This window comes from Bos taurus, chromosome 15, assembly GCF_002263795.3.
Source record: "Bos taurus isolate L1 Dominette 01449 registration number 42190680 breed Hereford chromosome 15, ARS-UCD2.0, whole genome shotgun sequence".
Taxonomy (NCBI): Eukaryota; Metazoa; Chordata; class Mammalia; order Artiodactyla; family Bovidae; genus Bos; species Bos taurus.
This window is the reverse complement of record NC_037342.1, coordinates 23,993,983-24,009,432: the sequence shown is the minus strand read 5'-3', so window position 1 is coordinate 24,009,432 and position 15,450 is coordinate 23,993,983. Positions and strand designations below refer to the sequence as shown.

The following is a 15,450-nucleotide window of genomic DNA, read 5'->3' as shown; positions in this document are numbered from 1 at the left end:
GCTGGGAAAGAAGGCTGTTGTGGAACCTTTGAAAAATATAACCATGTCTTTATTATTATTTTTTAATTGGAGTATGGTTGATTTACAATGTTGTGTTAGTTTCAAGTGTACAACAAAGTGATCCAGTTAAACACAGTGTCTTTAGACTGTGGCTACCTGTGTCGTTTTGGTGATTTAGACGGTGTGAGTGGAGGATGCAGGCTGCATCTGGTCTGTCAAAGTGCTTTGGCTCAAATGATGTGATGAATGTGTTGCCAGCATTTTTAAAATAAGGGGATTTCAACTAAACATCTCAATTCTGGTTGTTTTTGAAGCACTGGAAGTTCTGGCACATTCTTGTATGAGGATGATAGACTGTAAGGTATCCTTTAAGAGCTGCTCTTTCCAGTTTACCTGCCCTGCCCGCTACTCCACTCCTGAGGACTGAGTTTATGGAGGGAGACCACAGGTGCCTGGTATGATGCTGGGAAGAGATGCTTATCAAATGCAAACGCTGGATTAACAGTTCAGTGTGATAAGTGCCACACAGGGGTCGGTGCCAGTCTGAGTGGGAGCTAAGGAAGCCATCAGTTCTCCAGGATTGGGATGGACCTCTGCTTGCTAAACACCACCCTTAGACTCCTTCCTGGTTTTCAGCCATCTTGCTCTGACTTTGGGGCTGATTTTCACTTCTCTGGTCATCTCTATAGTGCCAGTTCTTAGAAGACCCATCTGACTTGTCTGAGCTGATTCACTTGCCAGATACTAAGGCTAGATCTGTTCTCTTTCAACTATGACTCCAGCTTGAAATCTTGGCTTTGAACTCCCCATTGCTATCCCCCCCGGCAAATGCCATCTTGTTGGGAACAGCTCCAGGTCACCCTGCTACTCTGCCAGCAGAGCGTTTACTAATTCAGCACCTTTTCCTGGGCATCTGCTATGGCTGTGCCCCGTGGGAGAAGCCCTGCACTCTTCCACCTGCCCTTGGCTGCAGTGACCTGTACTGGTGGGGGCAACAGCCGTCTCTCACAGATCAGGGCATGGCACACACTTGCCTCACCTGAGCCTTGTGAATTCTGAGTTCTTGCCATCTGGCCTGACCACCTTCCCACCTGCCCAAGGCATCTTGGGCACCCCCTCCCCAGGGATCTAGGCTGCTTTTCAGCCTTATAATGGAAGCTAGTTAAGAATGTCTCCTTGTCTGAGCCTTATGTCACTGCTCTGAGGGAATTGGGGTGCCGAGCCCAGTGGTCAGGGAAGGTCTCCTTTAGGAGGTGGGCTTTGCCCTTGAAGGGTCCATGGGATGTGGAGAGTGGGGCAGCAGCTGGATAAATGGCAGCTTTCAGAGTTGAGGGAACGGGGAGGGTGAGGCAAGAGGAGGATGGAAAAGCACAGATCAGCTCCAACTTGAGTCTCCTTCCCACAGCAGAGCAGCAGGTTTCATTTAGGGAGGTCAAAAATAGAAGGATCTAGACTGTCTTCTTTGGGGGAAGAGGTTGGTTGAAGGTATTTTGAGCGAGATGGTGACGGCAGCCAAAAGCCGTGGCTTGAAGAGGTGATCTCAGGAGAACTTGCAGGCAGTCTGGAGGTGAGGCTGGAGATGGGTTTGGGGGAGAGACTCTGGGTTCCGGCTCCCCCATCGTGTCGCCTCCATCTGCTCATGGCCTCTGGGCCTGATCTCACTCCACAGGCCACGCTTGGCGCAGCTCCTTGAGGGCGGCTGAGGAGTGCTGCCTGCTCCTTGTTGCCCCTTCCCACCTCAGGAGGACCCAAGTGAAGTCCGATCTGTCATTTACCAGCCTCTCTGGGAAGCGGGATGGGGCTTGAGGGAGGCACCAGGCAGATTGCATTGCCCTTGCCCTTGGGTGGGGCAGTCAGTGGCCCCAGGCCTCTCTGCTTCGGCCCTTCCCAGCTTCCTTCTTTCTTGGCTGGACTGGGCCTGGGAGAGGTGATTAATACTGCTGCCAGGAAGTACCACGTGGCAATTACGGAGATACCAGCTCCTTCCAAGGGGAAAATATTGTGGCAGGAACTCCTGGGCTTATTAGAGTGGGGAGCAGCTCTGGGAGGGTGCCAGGAGTCCTTGTATTTCTAGGAAAAAGCAGAACAGGGACTGTGGTCTCCAGCCACAGCTCCTCTGGGCAATGGTGGCCAGCCAGTTGCCTCCATGGCTGGTTTGCCCCTTGCTCTGGGTTCCTCTCTGGGCATGAGTGCTCTGCTGGCCCATGGACCCTAGATCTCATCAGGACTTTCAGAAGGGTGTCAGAAGACAGCTGAGCCTTCCTGTCTCAGAGCTCATTATCCCCGTGACTCACCCAGCTCTGTTTCCGGGCCCCATCTCACTGAGTGATGGTAACTTCTTGCCTGAAGTTCTTCTGAGCATGTTCTATTGCTGGCCCCCTCTCAGAGACCTCTTGGGGTCCTTTATGGGGTCTTGCCCTCATCACGACCACAGACATCTGCTTTAGTGTGCAGTAACTGTAGTAGACAGCTGTCCCCAGACTGATGAGGTGAATGGGGATCTGCCTAGGCCCTCTGATTACCCTCCTTCCACCCCGAGCCCTCAGCCCTAGCTGGGCTGGAGCTCACGTGGTGGCAGATGGGAGGACACTGAGGGGAAAGTCTTGGAGCTGCTCTAGGGTGGCCACATGTCCCTGTTAGAAAAGGAAACTGAGGCTCAGAGGTCGCATGGCTGGAGATGCAGGGCACAGCTGGCCTCCTGTGTCCATTCTTCCGTCTTGTCCCCAGGTATTTACCCAACTCCAGAGCTCTGCCTGGGTGCCAGGTGATGATAGCAGAATGGCTGGCTGACCTGTGTGTTCTCGGAACTCTGAGAAAGCTGGGTCTTTTCTATCTTTTTTCTTCCCCCCAGAGTGTGATAGGGGAGCCTTGAAAAGTGGTAAAGTTTTCTTTGTCTTGTTCTCACAGCCACTTCCATCAACCAGGCCAGGCCTCCTGTGCAACAGGGATGCAAATTCAACAGGAAACCTGAAAGAGTGGGCCAGGAAAGGTGCGGGAGTGGGAGACGATTTTACGATCATTAAAAACAGCCTCTCAAAGCCATGCACTTGCCAGCGCAGAGCAGTGGGCACAAACGCGGGGACAGAGGAACGGAACGTTCCTGAGCTGGGAGTGGGTCTCCGGCCCTCGGCCCATGCTGCTCCCGGTCCAGGCCCCGGGTGTGGGGGAAAGGCTGCTGTCTTTGGAGGCTGGAGCAGAGTTTGGACTTTCAAGGGCTTGACATGCTACCGGGTCCATCCCGGTGGGTTCTGAGGGCTTCTGCACAGATCTGTGTCAGCTCAGTGTTCTGGCTCTGCTGCAGTCCAGGCTGCCATGGGATCACAGGAGGCCAGTCGGGGTTCTGTGACCCCAGCCCGTCAGCACGGGCAGCAGGCGGGCAGGCAGAGGGGACCGTGTGGATGGTCCCATGGAGCTTCTCCCACTTCAGAACACAGAGAGCATGGCTCACTGTAGTGACATCATCACCTTCACAGACACCCACTTCCTAAATGGTGCCCCCATGACAACACAGCTCCCAGGGCTTCCTTCAGTTTGGTTGTGCTTTACCAACCAGTGGCCTGAGGCCTGGCTTTGATGATGGCAGAAGAAGTGTGGGCTTTGGGGAGGCCAAGGGACCTGGCTGAGAACCCCAGATCTGTCATTTACCAGCTGTGTGGTGGTCAGGAAGTTTCTGGGGGGAATGACAGGCGAGAACCGTGTGTGCATGTGTGCTAAGCCACTTCAGTTGTGTCTGACTCTGTGCAACCCCATGCCTTGCAGCCTGCCAGGCCCCTCTGTCCATGAGATTCTCCAGGCAGAAATACTGGAGTGGGTTGCCATACCCTCCTCCAGGGGATCTCCCTGACCCAGGGATCGAACCCACATCTCTTAGTCTCCTACATCGGCAGGTATGTTTTTTACCTCTAGCACCACCAGCAGCACGTTATTCCAGGAGAAATGGCATTCTGCTTTCTGTCTTCACACATTGGCATGATAGATGCTACCTGATTCTTCTTATTTTCATGATGACTTGCCTAAACCTGTGTTGTGAAGTGGGGTTGTTGTACTGACTCTGGAGGACTCCTGTGAGGCCGAGTGGTGAGACGGGTAAAACCTCTGAGTGTCTTGCTTTCCAAGCACTTGGTAGGGGCTTCACAGCCCAGTGGACAAGAGGGACTCTGCTACTAGACACACCCAGGCTTCACTTGCCCACCGTGCTAATTGTGACTCCCTTAGACTCCCCTGCTTCGTCTGTAATGAAAGAATTAATAGAATTTACTCCTTAAGGTGGTTTTAAGAATTAGGAAAAAGGAGTGTAAAGTGTGCAACACAGTACTGAGTACACAGTCAACAGTCAAGAAACAGTAGCTGCTATTACTATGACTGTTGTTGTTGTTGTAAATGAGAGCCCATTTTCTCTAGCACTTTCAGCAGTCCCATTTCTGACCCTCCATGACACAGGGGTAGACAATGGTTTTCTCAGCAGAAATGATTATAAAAAACACTTGGACGGCGAGGGTGCCTGGGTAATTAAGGGTGGGATACGTGGACCTCAGGCTCAGAGAGCAGTTCCAGGCGGAACTGGAGCTAAGACTGTCCATTTGCTTCCCGTGTGTGAAGCAGAGTCCACATGTCCCAGCAGAAGCAATCCAGGAAGCCCCAGGAGGAGGAACGGAGGACAGGCAGAGAGAAAAACTTCCTGGATCAGGACAGTGGGCAACTCACTGGAACTCACAGACTGAGGCCCCTGGAAAGGCACCGGAGCCTTGGCTGGGAAGCGCCTCCAAGCCAGGCGACTCTCAGCGTCTCTGTATCCAGCACGGGCTCTGGGGACAAGCTGACCTTGGGTGGAGATCTGCTTCCACCGCCTTCCAGCTGGGACTGTGCGTACATTGTTGACCCTCTGTGGGCCTGACTCTCTGTCTGTGCTGCATCCAAGGAGAAATGGATGGGGGACCTCCTCTTTGCTTAGGAGGAGTTCTGACCTCCTGTCTGCTGGTGGGAGCTATGGCCGTGCCCCTTCAGCCAGACACCTGGGTACTGGAGATGCCACCCATCTGACCATGCAACACTCCACACCTGGACGCCTGTTTTTGGTTGATATAATTTTAGACTTTCTGAAGAGTTGCAGAAGTAGTACAGAGAGTTCTCTTCTGCCTTCCACCTAGCTTCCCCTAATGTTAGCGTTCTATCTAGCCACAGCACAATGATCAAAACTAAGAAAGTAAAGTTTGTTCAGTGCTATAATTAAATGGCAGGCTCCACGTGGCACAGCAGTAAAGAATCCACCTGCCAGTGCAGGAGATGCATGAGATGTGAATTTGTTCCTGGTTTGGGAAGATTCCCCTGGAGAAAGAAATGGCAACTCATTCCAGTCTTCTTGCCTGGATAATCCCATGGACAGAGGAGCCTGGTGGGCCACAGTCCATGGGGTCGCAAAGAGTCGGACACGACTGAGCGGCTAACACTATTACTACTAGTACCCATTTATGATTAAAAAAAAAAGTCTTCAGAAAATGGGCATAGAGGGAATCTACCTCAACATTATAAAGGCCATATACAAGAAACCTACGGCTCGCATCATACTCAATGGTGAAAAGTTGAAGGCATTTCGTCTAAGATCAGGAACAAGACAAGGAAGTCCATTCTCACCCCTTTACACAGCAGAAGCCCTCTTGCCCAGCATGGTTGATCGGCCAATTGAAAAACTTCATTAAAGAGAAGATGCATTAAAAATGATACTTCAGACATTTCATTGTACCTTAGAATATTTATGTCCATTAATTTACCAGGCTTTTGGTATATATTTTGAGTTTTTTCTTTGAGTATGAATCCTCCTACTAGAGTTTTGCCTCATCTTATTTGCATTATATCCCCATAACGCTTTAGCTACAACTTCCAGTATTTTTACTTTTATTTTTCAAAGCAGAGCAAAGATTTAAACTTACAAAAGAATATAAATGTAGACTCCTGGATTTCAGAATTTTTTGTGTTATCTTATTCACACATAGCTAGTCAGTATTTTTTTAAAGCAATTTTTCTTTATCAAAAAATGTCCCCAGTCCATTCAAATTAGTTTTTATGGAATCAGTATTTTAATTTGGTATTCATGCCTTATTGTTCATTAAACAGTGAACTAGATTAATGGCAATTAGAAGGAAAACTAGCATGGGTGGGTTTGGGAACAGATGTGCCGGGAAAGCAGACAGCTCCCCAGGTGTGCAGGGAGAGTAGCAGAGCATGGGTTCCTACAGTGGACAAGCTGTGTGCCATGGGTACCAGTCAGCATCTTTTCCTGAGAGTGAGAACTAATTCAATGGGCCAGCAGCGTGGAGGGTCTTGGAGAGCTTTCAAAGTATATGATCTTTCTGGCTCTCTTCCCATCAGGAGGTGGAATCCACGCCCTTCCTCTTGGAGCTTGGGGGGACTTTGTGACTGCCCTGATGAGTAGAATGCAGTGGAAGTGGTGCTGCGTGAGGTCCAAGGCAGCATTTGGAATGTCTCTGAGGTATTTGCAGGCTTCCCATAGGACAGTCGCTCAAGGAGGGAGAGAAGAGAAATGCCCTAGAAGCCCCAGCTGCTTGAATCTTCCTAGCTCCAGCACCAGACCTGTAAGTGAAGAAAACTTCGAGACGACCCACATCCAGGCACTTTCTGACAGTAATTGCATGAGAGACCCTGAAGCGGAACTGACCCACGGACTCACCAGCTTTGTTAGTAACTAATGACATCATTACTGCTTTTCTTAGATGAGTCTGTTTATTTATTTATTTCTGGCTGTGCTGAGTCTTCCTTGCTGTGCAGGCCTTTCTCTAGTTGCTACGAGCGGGAGCTGCTCTAGAGTTGCGGTGCTCGGGCTTCTCATTACGGTGGCTTCTCTTGCTGCAGAGCATAGGCTCTAGGGCTCCCAGGCTTCTGGAATTCAGTGGTGTGGCCCCTGGACTCTAGACCTCAGGCTCAATAGTTGTGGCACATGGGCTTAGTTGTTCCTCCACATGTGGGATCATCCCAAACTAGGGATCAAACCCGTGACTCCTGCACTGGCAGGTGGATGCCTTACCACAGAGCCATCAGGGAACCTCTGTCAGTACTGTTTTTAAACCACTATTTTGGAGTGGTTTGTTAGACAGTGAGGACCAAAGGACTTTCACTGTTAATCCTTTATACATTTTGAACTTTGAATCACATCGATGTATTTCTTGTTTAAAAAAGTAAATAAAACTAAAATTATCCACCCCCCTCAGATAAAGCACATGATCTTTCATCTTAATTTCATTGTTACTTGTGGGGCTCCCACTTCAGGGCTAGCATGTCCCAGATGCTGGTGGTACAAAAGAGGAATAAGATATAGACCTTGCCTTGAAAGAGCACAGGAGATGAGAAGACACAGACTTGCAGGTTTTGATACCACAGATGCCAAAAAGAAAAAAAATCTTATTGTGAAATCCTAGATAGCATATTCAAAAGCAGAGACATTACTTTGCCAACAAAGGTCCATCTAGTCAAGGCTATGGTTTTTCCTGTGGTCATGTATGGATGTGAGAGTTGGACTGTGAAGAAGGCTGAGCGCCAAAGAATTGATGCTTTTGAACTGTGGTGTTGGAGAAGACTCTTGAGAGTCCCTTGGACTGCAAGGAGACCCAACCAGTCCATTCTGAAGGAGATCAGCCCTGGGATTTCTTTGGAAGGAATGATGCTAGCGCTGAAACTCCGGTACTTTGGCCACCTCATGCGAAGAGTTGACTCATTGGAAAAGACTCTGATGCTGGGAGGGATTGGGGGCAGGAGGAGAAGGGGAAGACAGGATGAGATGGCTGGATGGCATCACTGACTCAATGGACGTGAGTCTCAGTGAACTCCGGGAGTTGGTGATGGATGGGAAGGCCTGGCGTGCTGCGATTCATGGGGTCGCAAAGAGTCGGGCACGACTGAGCGACTGATCTGATCTGATCTGATTTGTGAAATGGAAGAGGAATAAACAAGTAATCCTCCCTTAAAGCAGATCATGGAAGGCTTCTTGGAGGAGGTGGCATCAGAGACCACAGGTGAGAATGGAGTTTGAAGAAGCAGGGATCACTGAGCATCATCCTCTCAAGGAACTCAAGATGGTAGTGTTCTCTGACAAGGATGCAGATGGTACCAGCTGTTCACTGTCATTAGCATCCTCCCTGGAGGGGACAGGACCCCTGGGCCTCCCCTCCAACAACTAAACCCTGGTGTATTTGTTAGAATTAACAGATAAGGGAGGAGGGTGGGGCGACAGAACCAGTCTTCCCTTGGGGAAGCCCAGCACTTCACAGAGTGAAGAAGGCAGCGGAGATACCTTGCGGGCACCTCTTCTAGCTCAGTAGCGGCGTGGCTGTCATGCTGGTACATGAGGCAAACTACAGACCTCGGTTTGCCACATGCCGGGAAGATGGAATGTTTTGTCTCAGCCTGTGATATGCACCCCATTTGCCGTAGAGATTACCGCTTCCTGGGCCGCAAGTGTAATTAGATGATCAATCACAGAAAGTCTAAAGCCAAGGCAGACTTGGGGGAGAGACATTTGTTTTACGGTGTCAGTTCGAATATCAGCTGGGCAGAAAGGGCCCCAAGAGAGGCTGTGCTTCAGAAACAAGGGCCTCCAGCAATAGCACAGAAGCCTTCAGGCAGAACGAGGAGTGGTAGGAAAATCTCAGCTTTGTCCAAATAGCACTGGTGTTTCCTAAAGCCTCCCCAGCCCTGAGGGTTCCCATCTTCCTGCAGCCACCAGGCTTAAGGGTGAGGATCAGGTGGGGAGATCCTAGAGTACTGTTCAGACCAGTCTGTACAGTTCAGCAATGTCTCTGCAACTCAGTTACCCCGGATACCGTTATAAAACAGGGGCTGCAAACTTAAATGTATGTGCGGCCTGGAAAGAAACGTAACCTGAGTGACACCAGCTGGGTGCAGGGTTGCAAGGCTTGATGAGGGGGTTTCCCTGATGGTCCAGTGGCTAAGACTCCATGCTCCCAACGCAGGGGGCCTGGATTCGATCCCTGTTGAGGGAACTAGAACCCACATGCCCAAACTAAAGAGTCTGTGTGCAGCAACAAAGACCGGGCACAGCCAAATAAATAAATGAGATTGGTGGGCGCTGTGCCCAACTCTTTGGAAGGGGGAAGGAGGGGGAGGAGGGGAGCTCTGCCAAAGCCTTGGGGCCTGGCCCCTTGCAAACTGGGATGAGTGGGGAGAACGCAGGGGGTGAGGAGCAGAGAGTAGGGATGTAGCTCCCGCCGCCACCTCCATCCTTGGAGTGCAGAGACAGTCTCTTCCCCAAAGCTGGCCCCTCCTCTGGCTGGGCAGGGCCACTGCTTTCTTTAGTTACTGGGTACTCGGTGTAAAGGGGGCCGCCTCTTTTGACCCCAGCTTGTTGTTCCCTTGTGAGAATGCTGACCCAGTGTTTCCAAAATCCAGTGATTCTTTTGATGAGAACCTGTATTTTCATGTGACATCTGCAAAGTTTAAATATTGGACACAAGTTGCAATCTTTCAACAATGCAATGTAAGCCCAACAAAACCTATCTGCAAACCAAATGTGGCCCAAGGCTGCCAGTTGGCAACTTCTGGTATGAAAAGGTTAGCTAGCCAGTACTGGGTCTCTGTTGCTGGGCTGGCAGAAACATAACCAAGGAGTCGGCAAACTTGTGACTAGAAAGGATTTTACCAGCCGGCCATTGCCAGCTTTCACTTTTCCCATACAACAAAATAGATGGATCCTGTGTTCTGGCATGTTCTGGCATGTTCTGGTGTGTTCTGGACTTTTTGTTGGGCTAATGGGCTGTCTCCTTCCTTTCAGAGAGGACTATGGCTCGGCTGTTAGGGACAGGAAGTGGGGGTGGACACCTACTTTAATGACAGACAGAACCACTGCTGAACTCCTATTCTATGCCAGTCACTGTGTGAAGCGCCAACCACATGCATTCATTTAATCTGCACAGCAGCCCTGTGAGATTCGATACTATTTCCATGTTAAGATGAAGAAATAGGCACAGAGAGAGTAACTCACCCAACGTCACCCAACCGCAGTGGCTTATGCACACAGCTGTATCTGCCTACAAGACCCATGCTCCTTATACCAGGGGGTGAGTCTGGGTCTAGAGCGAGGAGTGAGTTCTGTGGGACCAAGCCCTAGAGGCCCCCAGGAGACAGCTGCCTTTATTTCCCTGCAGACAGGCTTCCATCATGAGTGTGTCCGGAGTCTTACTTCACCAGGCTCTTAGGGCTCAGGCTGGAGCCCACAGGAGGCCCTCGGACCCTTCACAGCCTTCTAAAGAGGGAAGATGCAGTCCAGGCCATATCTGTGTTTCCTCGGAGTCCTGGGTGCCTTTCGGCAACCGGACGTTCTGGCATGTTCTGGCCGGGGCTTATGGCATGCAGCTCATTTGGAGGAAGAGAGCCAACTCTGTTTCTTGGATACCCAGCAGGTTAGACTTCTTGGACAGTGATTTAGTGTGTGACAGCACGAGGCTTGTGGGGAGAAGCTGAGGTGCCTTGGCATCAGTGGGTTATTTTCATGAACTTGGCAGCTCCAACTAATCCCCGAGGAGAACTTCCCCTCCCTCCTGCCACAGCCATCAGAGCTCGGGGAGCTGTCACAGCCTCATGACTGCTAATTCATCTTCACTTAGTGCATCAAAAGGCTGGCAGATTTATCAAATAGGGTGGGTGCACGGGAAGTTTGATTAGCGACGTTGTGTTGTTTGCCCTGTTGGGCTGAGAAAACTTAGCTGCTCTGTGTCCCAGGAGTCCTAAGACAAGACCGAAAGTATTTGTGTTCCGCCTCAGATACTCTCAGGATCAGAAGCTAGAGTGAGAACTCCAGCCAGAGGTGTTTCCTTAGTGACTTCCCCGAGGGGCACCTTCTCCGTGTGTCTCTCCTTCCCTCCCTTCCTCTGTCTCCTGACTCCATAGGTGGGTTCCCAGCTGAGCAGGGTTTCTGGTCACATCCCTCATCCTTTGTGGCAGAGCAGCTCTGCCCCCTGGGAATCCTCTATCTCACACATCCCTCCTGGACCCGGGTTATTGGCTTCTGCTGTTGTCTCCAGCCTTGGCCTTGTAGCCCGCCAGGCTCCTCTGTCCACGGAATTTAGAAAAGAAAAGCCTCCCCTAAAAGTCGTCTCAAGGAGCAGCATCACACAAAGAAACCTAACACACCCTATGGCCCCAGGCTGTTCCCTGAACAGATGTTCAGGACACAGTCCATGAGCATGTAACCTGCGATGTACAAGCCTTCATCAATATCCAGGGGAAAGCGAGAGCAGAATGTCAGGCTTAGAGAGCAACACTTATAAAGAAAGGATTATTTCCAGGGTGAACGGGCTGAGTGGGGACTGGATGTGCAGATGTATAGACTGGATGTATAGACAGCTGAGCAGGAACGCACACATGTCATCTATACACCCAGGATCTATACTCCTGGATGCCTGCTGTTGCTTATCTCTGCTGACATATCTCTAGGGGAGATGAGCATACACAAGAAACTGGATAAACTCAGGTTAGACTGAGGAGAGATACAGAGCCTCCAGAGTCTCTTTAGCTGACTAGCTGATGATGACGATTATAGAGGCCATGATGGTAGCTAATACCTGCTATTTATTGAGCCCTTTGTAGGAGCCACGGAGGCCATGTAAGGTCAAGCTGGGGGCCGATCTAGAGACCTTAATGGCAATCCTGGTAATGAAAACCACCAGCTTCGTGAACTTGGGTGAGTTTTTTCACTTTTCTGGGTCTTAGTTTTTTGATCTGTAAAATAAAGGGACTATATTAGATAAGATTTCTTTGACAATCAAAATTCAATATTCTATACTTTTTCCCCGTCAGGAGAATAGGAACAACTGAATGTCTCCTCTGGGCTAGAGACTGTGCTAAGGGCTTGATGTATCTCATTTAACCTTCAAAATAACCCCACAGGGAAGGTGGTCTCACCGTGTTTTAGAGCTGCACTATTGCTGTCAACGCCCACCAGCCCTACCGACATACATTAACTCTTAGCAAGCTGGTATCCTTCTCAATAGGGGCTCCCCAGGTGGTGCAGCAGTGCAGAATCCGCCTGCCAAGGCAGAAGACTCAGGAGACCCGGGTTCGATCCTTGGGTCAGGAAGATCGCTAGGAGAGGCAAATGGCAACCCACTCCAGTATTCTTCCCTGGGAAAGCCTATGGACAGAGGACCCTGGTGGGTTACTGACCATGGAATTGCAGAGAGTGTGTCCCACGACTGAACGACTGAGCAGGCACGCACGCATGTCCTTCTCAGTAGATGCTAAAGATATACATGGGTTTAAGACAACCTCTGCCCTGAAGGCTTCACAGACCCATTACAGAGACTGAACAGATACCGAAGCCAGGAAGTACCAAAGAATATGTACAACAGCGAGTGAATCGTATCAGCCCCCAACTCTCTAGTGGGGATGTCTGTGGGATCAATTTACAGATGACAAATGGAGGTCTAGGTTGAAGTGCTAATAGTTCACTAACATTTTATAGGACTTTAGACTTTGTAGGACACTTTGAAATATATCAATTTACATGATTATTTCAGGTATGACTGCTCTCGTTAAATTATCTATTATTAAATTGAGAATTAGGGAAGTAGCTCATCTAAGGGAACTGGATTATTCTTCTGCCTGTCAGACTCCAGCAGGTGGATGAAATAATCCAGTGCTGATGGTGGACTCTCAGAGTCCCTAAGGTCTCACTGGATGTCTGGCCCTCCTCTGCCTTAGAGAGTTGAGACAGCCCATAGCTGTTTTATCCATAGTATTTATCAGGAGGGTTCCTGGCCAACTAGAGTTTTCCTTGAAGTCAAGGTGGCTGCAGATCCACGTGGGACACCCTGAGAAGACTGTAACCAAGGTCACCTGCCAGGTGTCCCCAACATCTCATGGCTTTTAGCTCAGGGCTGGTTGCTGCTGCTGCTGCTGCTAAGTCGCTTCAGTCATGTCTGACTCTTCGCGACCCCATGGACTGCAGCCCACCAGGCTCCTCCATCCATGGGACTTTCCAGGCAAGAACACTGGAGTGGGGTGCCATTGCCTTCTCCGACAGGGCTGGTTGGTGGGAGCCAAATGTTGGCTGTGACTGGAGTCCCTCCAGAGTGTTCAGAGGATTGGGGGCCATTGAGAAGTAGGAGGTCTCTTTCTCTCAAGGGCACTCATGGCAGCGTGGGTCTTTTGCTAGTGGTACCGGTAGGCACTGACAGCAACAGTGCTGCCCTGCGTGGCCCTAAAACAGGGTGAGACCGCCTTCCTCATGGATTATTTTGAAGCTTAAACGAGACGCACTGAGCCTTTAACATAGTCTTTGGCCCAGAGGAGACCCTTTTGCTGGGACCTGGCAGAGTTCCACACCCCCTACCCCTGCCCCCAACAGTGATACTAGTTTCTGATTATTGAGCCTCTTCTTGACCCTTCATTTTGCATTTTCTACATTAATTTCACAATCACTCCAATGAGGAGGGATTTATTGTCCCCATTTTACAGATAAGAAAACCGAGGCCCAGAGTTATGACATTGTCAAGGCCACAGTGCTCGCAGATGTTGGAAATGAGACTGAAACCCAGGTCTATCTGTTTGATTAAAAACAACCAGGCTGCTCTCCTTCAATCCTCAGGATAGAAGGAAGCCCCTCCTCTTTCTTCTCTGGTCATCACTGCTTAAAAAAACCTTAATGTTGAGGACAGGGATGGGGGAGGGTAACGCAGTACCAGTGGGAACACAGCTCACCATCAAGGCTCTGTGCCCATCACCGACACTGCCCTTCTGATCTACCGCTGTCCTGTGGGAGAGGAAGGTGAGGCTCTATTTGAGACCCCCAGCCTTTTGCTGCAGCAGGGAAACTGCCCCCCACTGCCTTCTGTGACTGTGTGGTGCGCCCCTCCCCTGAGTGAGGTGCCAGCAGCCCGGGGCGGGGCTGGGGGAGTGGAAGGGGGCACTGGAGGCCTGGACCCGCAGTGCCCCACCCCATGGAAGGAAAGGAAATACAGGAAGGACAGGAGGAAGGTGGGGTGCCCTGGCCCAGAGGGATGAGCCTGGAGGCAGTCGACACTCTTCCCTGCCATGCAGAATCCAGCGTGTCTGTCCTCCTCTGCCTCACTTGGTCCAGGCAGCCTAATGCTCTGGAGACCTCTAGAGTGCTGTTTTCTGGAAAGCATCCGGTTGCCTAAAGGCAGTCAGGACTCTGAGGAAACATGGGTGAGGCTGGGACTGCATCTTCCCTCTTTGTAAGGCTGAGAGGGCTCTGAGGGGCTCCTGTGGGCTTCAGTCTGAGCCCTAATAGCCTGGTGAAGTTACTGACCCAGACTCATCCCCTGGTATAAGGAGCGGAGCCTTGGTCCTGTAGGCAGATACACCTGTGTGCATAAAGCACTGCGCTTGGGTGAACTTGGGCAAATTACCCTCTCTGTGCCTGTTACTTGGTCTGCAACACGGAAATAGTATCTAATCTCGTAGAACTGCTTTGTGGGTTAAATGAATGCATGTGGTTTGTGCTTCACACGGTGACTGGCATAGAATAGGAGTTCAGTAGTGGCTATGTTTGTCATTAAAGTGGGCGTCCCTCTTACCTCCTGTCGCCATTGTCCTCTGTGAAAAGGAGATAGCCCATTAGATCAAGGAAAGGTCCCAGAGCTCCAGCTGTCTTGGACAGGGCACAGCAGTGATGGGGAAAAGGAGACGGTCTATCGGGCCCCCCCACTCCCGGCAAGAAAGGAAGTCAGCATTTATGATAAGGGAGCAGGATGGGAAGGCTGGTTTATATCCAGGTTGTTTAGGGGGGAGAGTGGGTGATGAGAGCTAAAGAGAAAGTTAGATTTTTAAGAAACAGTTATAGAATATTGTAAACATGCACACAATTAGAAAGAATAATATAATGAACCTCAATGTATACATCACCCAGCTTTAACCATAATCAGCTTACAGTGGATTTTGTTTCATCTGTTCCATCTCATCAGATAAATCCCAGGCATCATATAATTTCAACTGTAAGTATCTCAAGTGTGTTTCTTTAAAAGATAAGGGCTCTAAAGCGATGAACTGGAATGCCATCGCCACAGCTAAAACTTGTTATCAGTAACTCCTTAATATCATCCAAAATGTACTCTTTAAATATTCAGTTGTCTCATGAATGTCACAAAAAGTTGGTTTCTTTTGAATCAAGATTCCAGTAAGGTCCACACGTTGCAATTGGCTGATAGGCGTTTAAGTTTCTGTTATTATGAAGGCTCTCTCCCCACCCCCAGCTTTTTCTATTGTGTCCTTGCAATTTAATTTTGGAAGAAACCATACCATTTGTTCTGGTTCATTTTCCACAATCTGGATTTTGCTGATTGCATTCCTGTGGTGAAGTTTTACCCTCCATTCGTCTTTGAGATACAGACGCCAAACAGCTATTTGCCTGGGAGTCCTCAAGTTATAGCTTGCTTGCCACCACACCCAACCCCCCACCCCCAT

At 49.9% G+C, this 15,450-nt stretch overlaps 1 protein-coding gene across 2 annotated transcripts in view; it reads left to right on the top strand.

The window, feature by feature from the left end:
- Positions 1–15,450, top strand: part of DRD2 (dopamine receptor D2) — a 70,642-nt gene that overhangs the window by 30,949 nt on the left and 24,243 nt on the right. The window contains exon 1 of one of the 2 annotated variants that reach the window (XM_005215800.5): positions 11,631–11,707. The exons of the other annotated variant lie outside the window; for it this stretch is intronic. The gene's annotated coding sequence lies outside the window, so the exon portion shown is untranslated. Of the gene's footprint in view, positions 1–11,630; positions 11,708–15,450 lie in introns of those variants that run through there. 2 annotated transcript variants of the gene reach the window in all.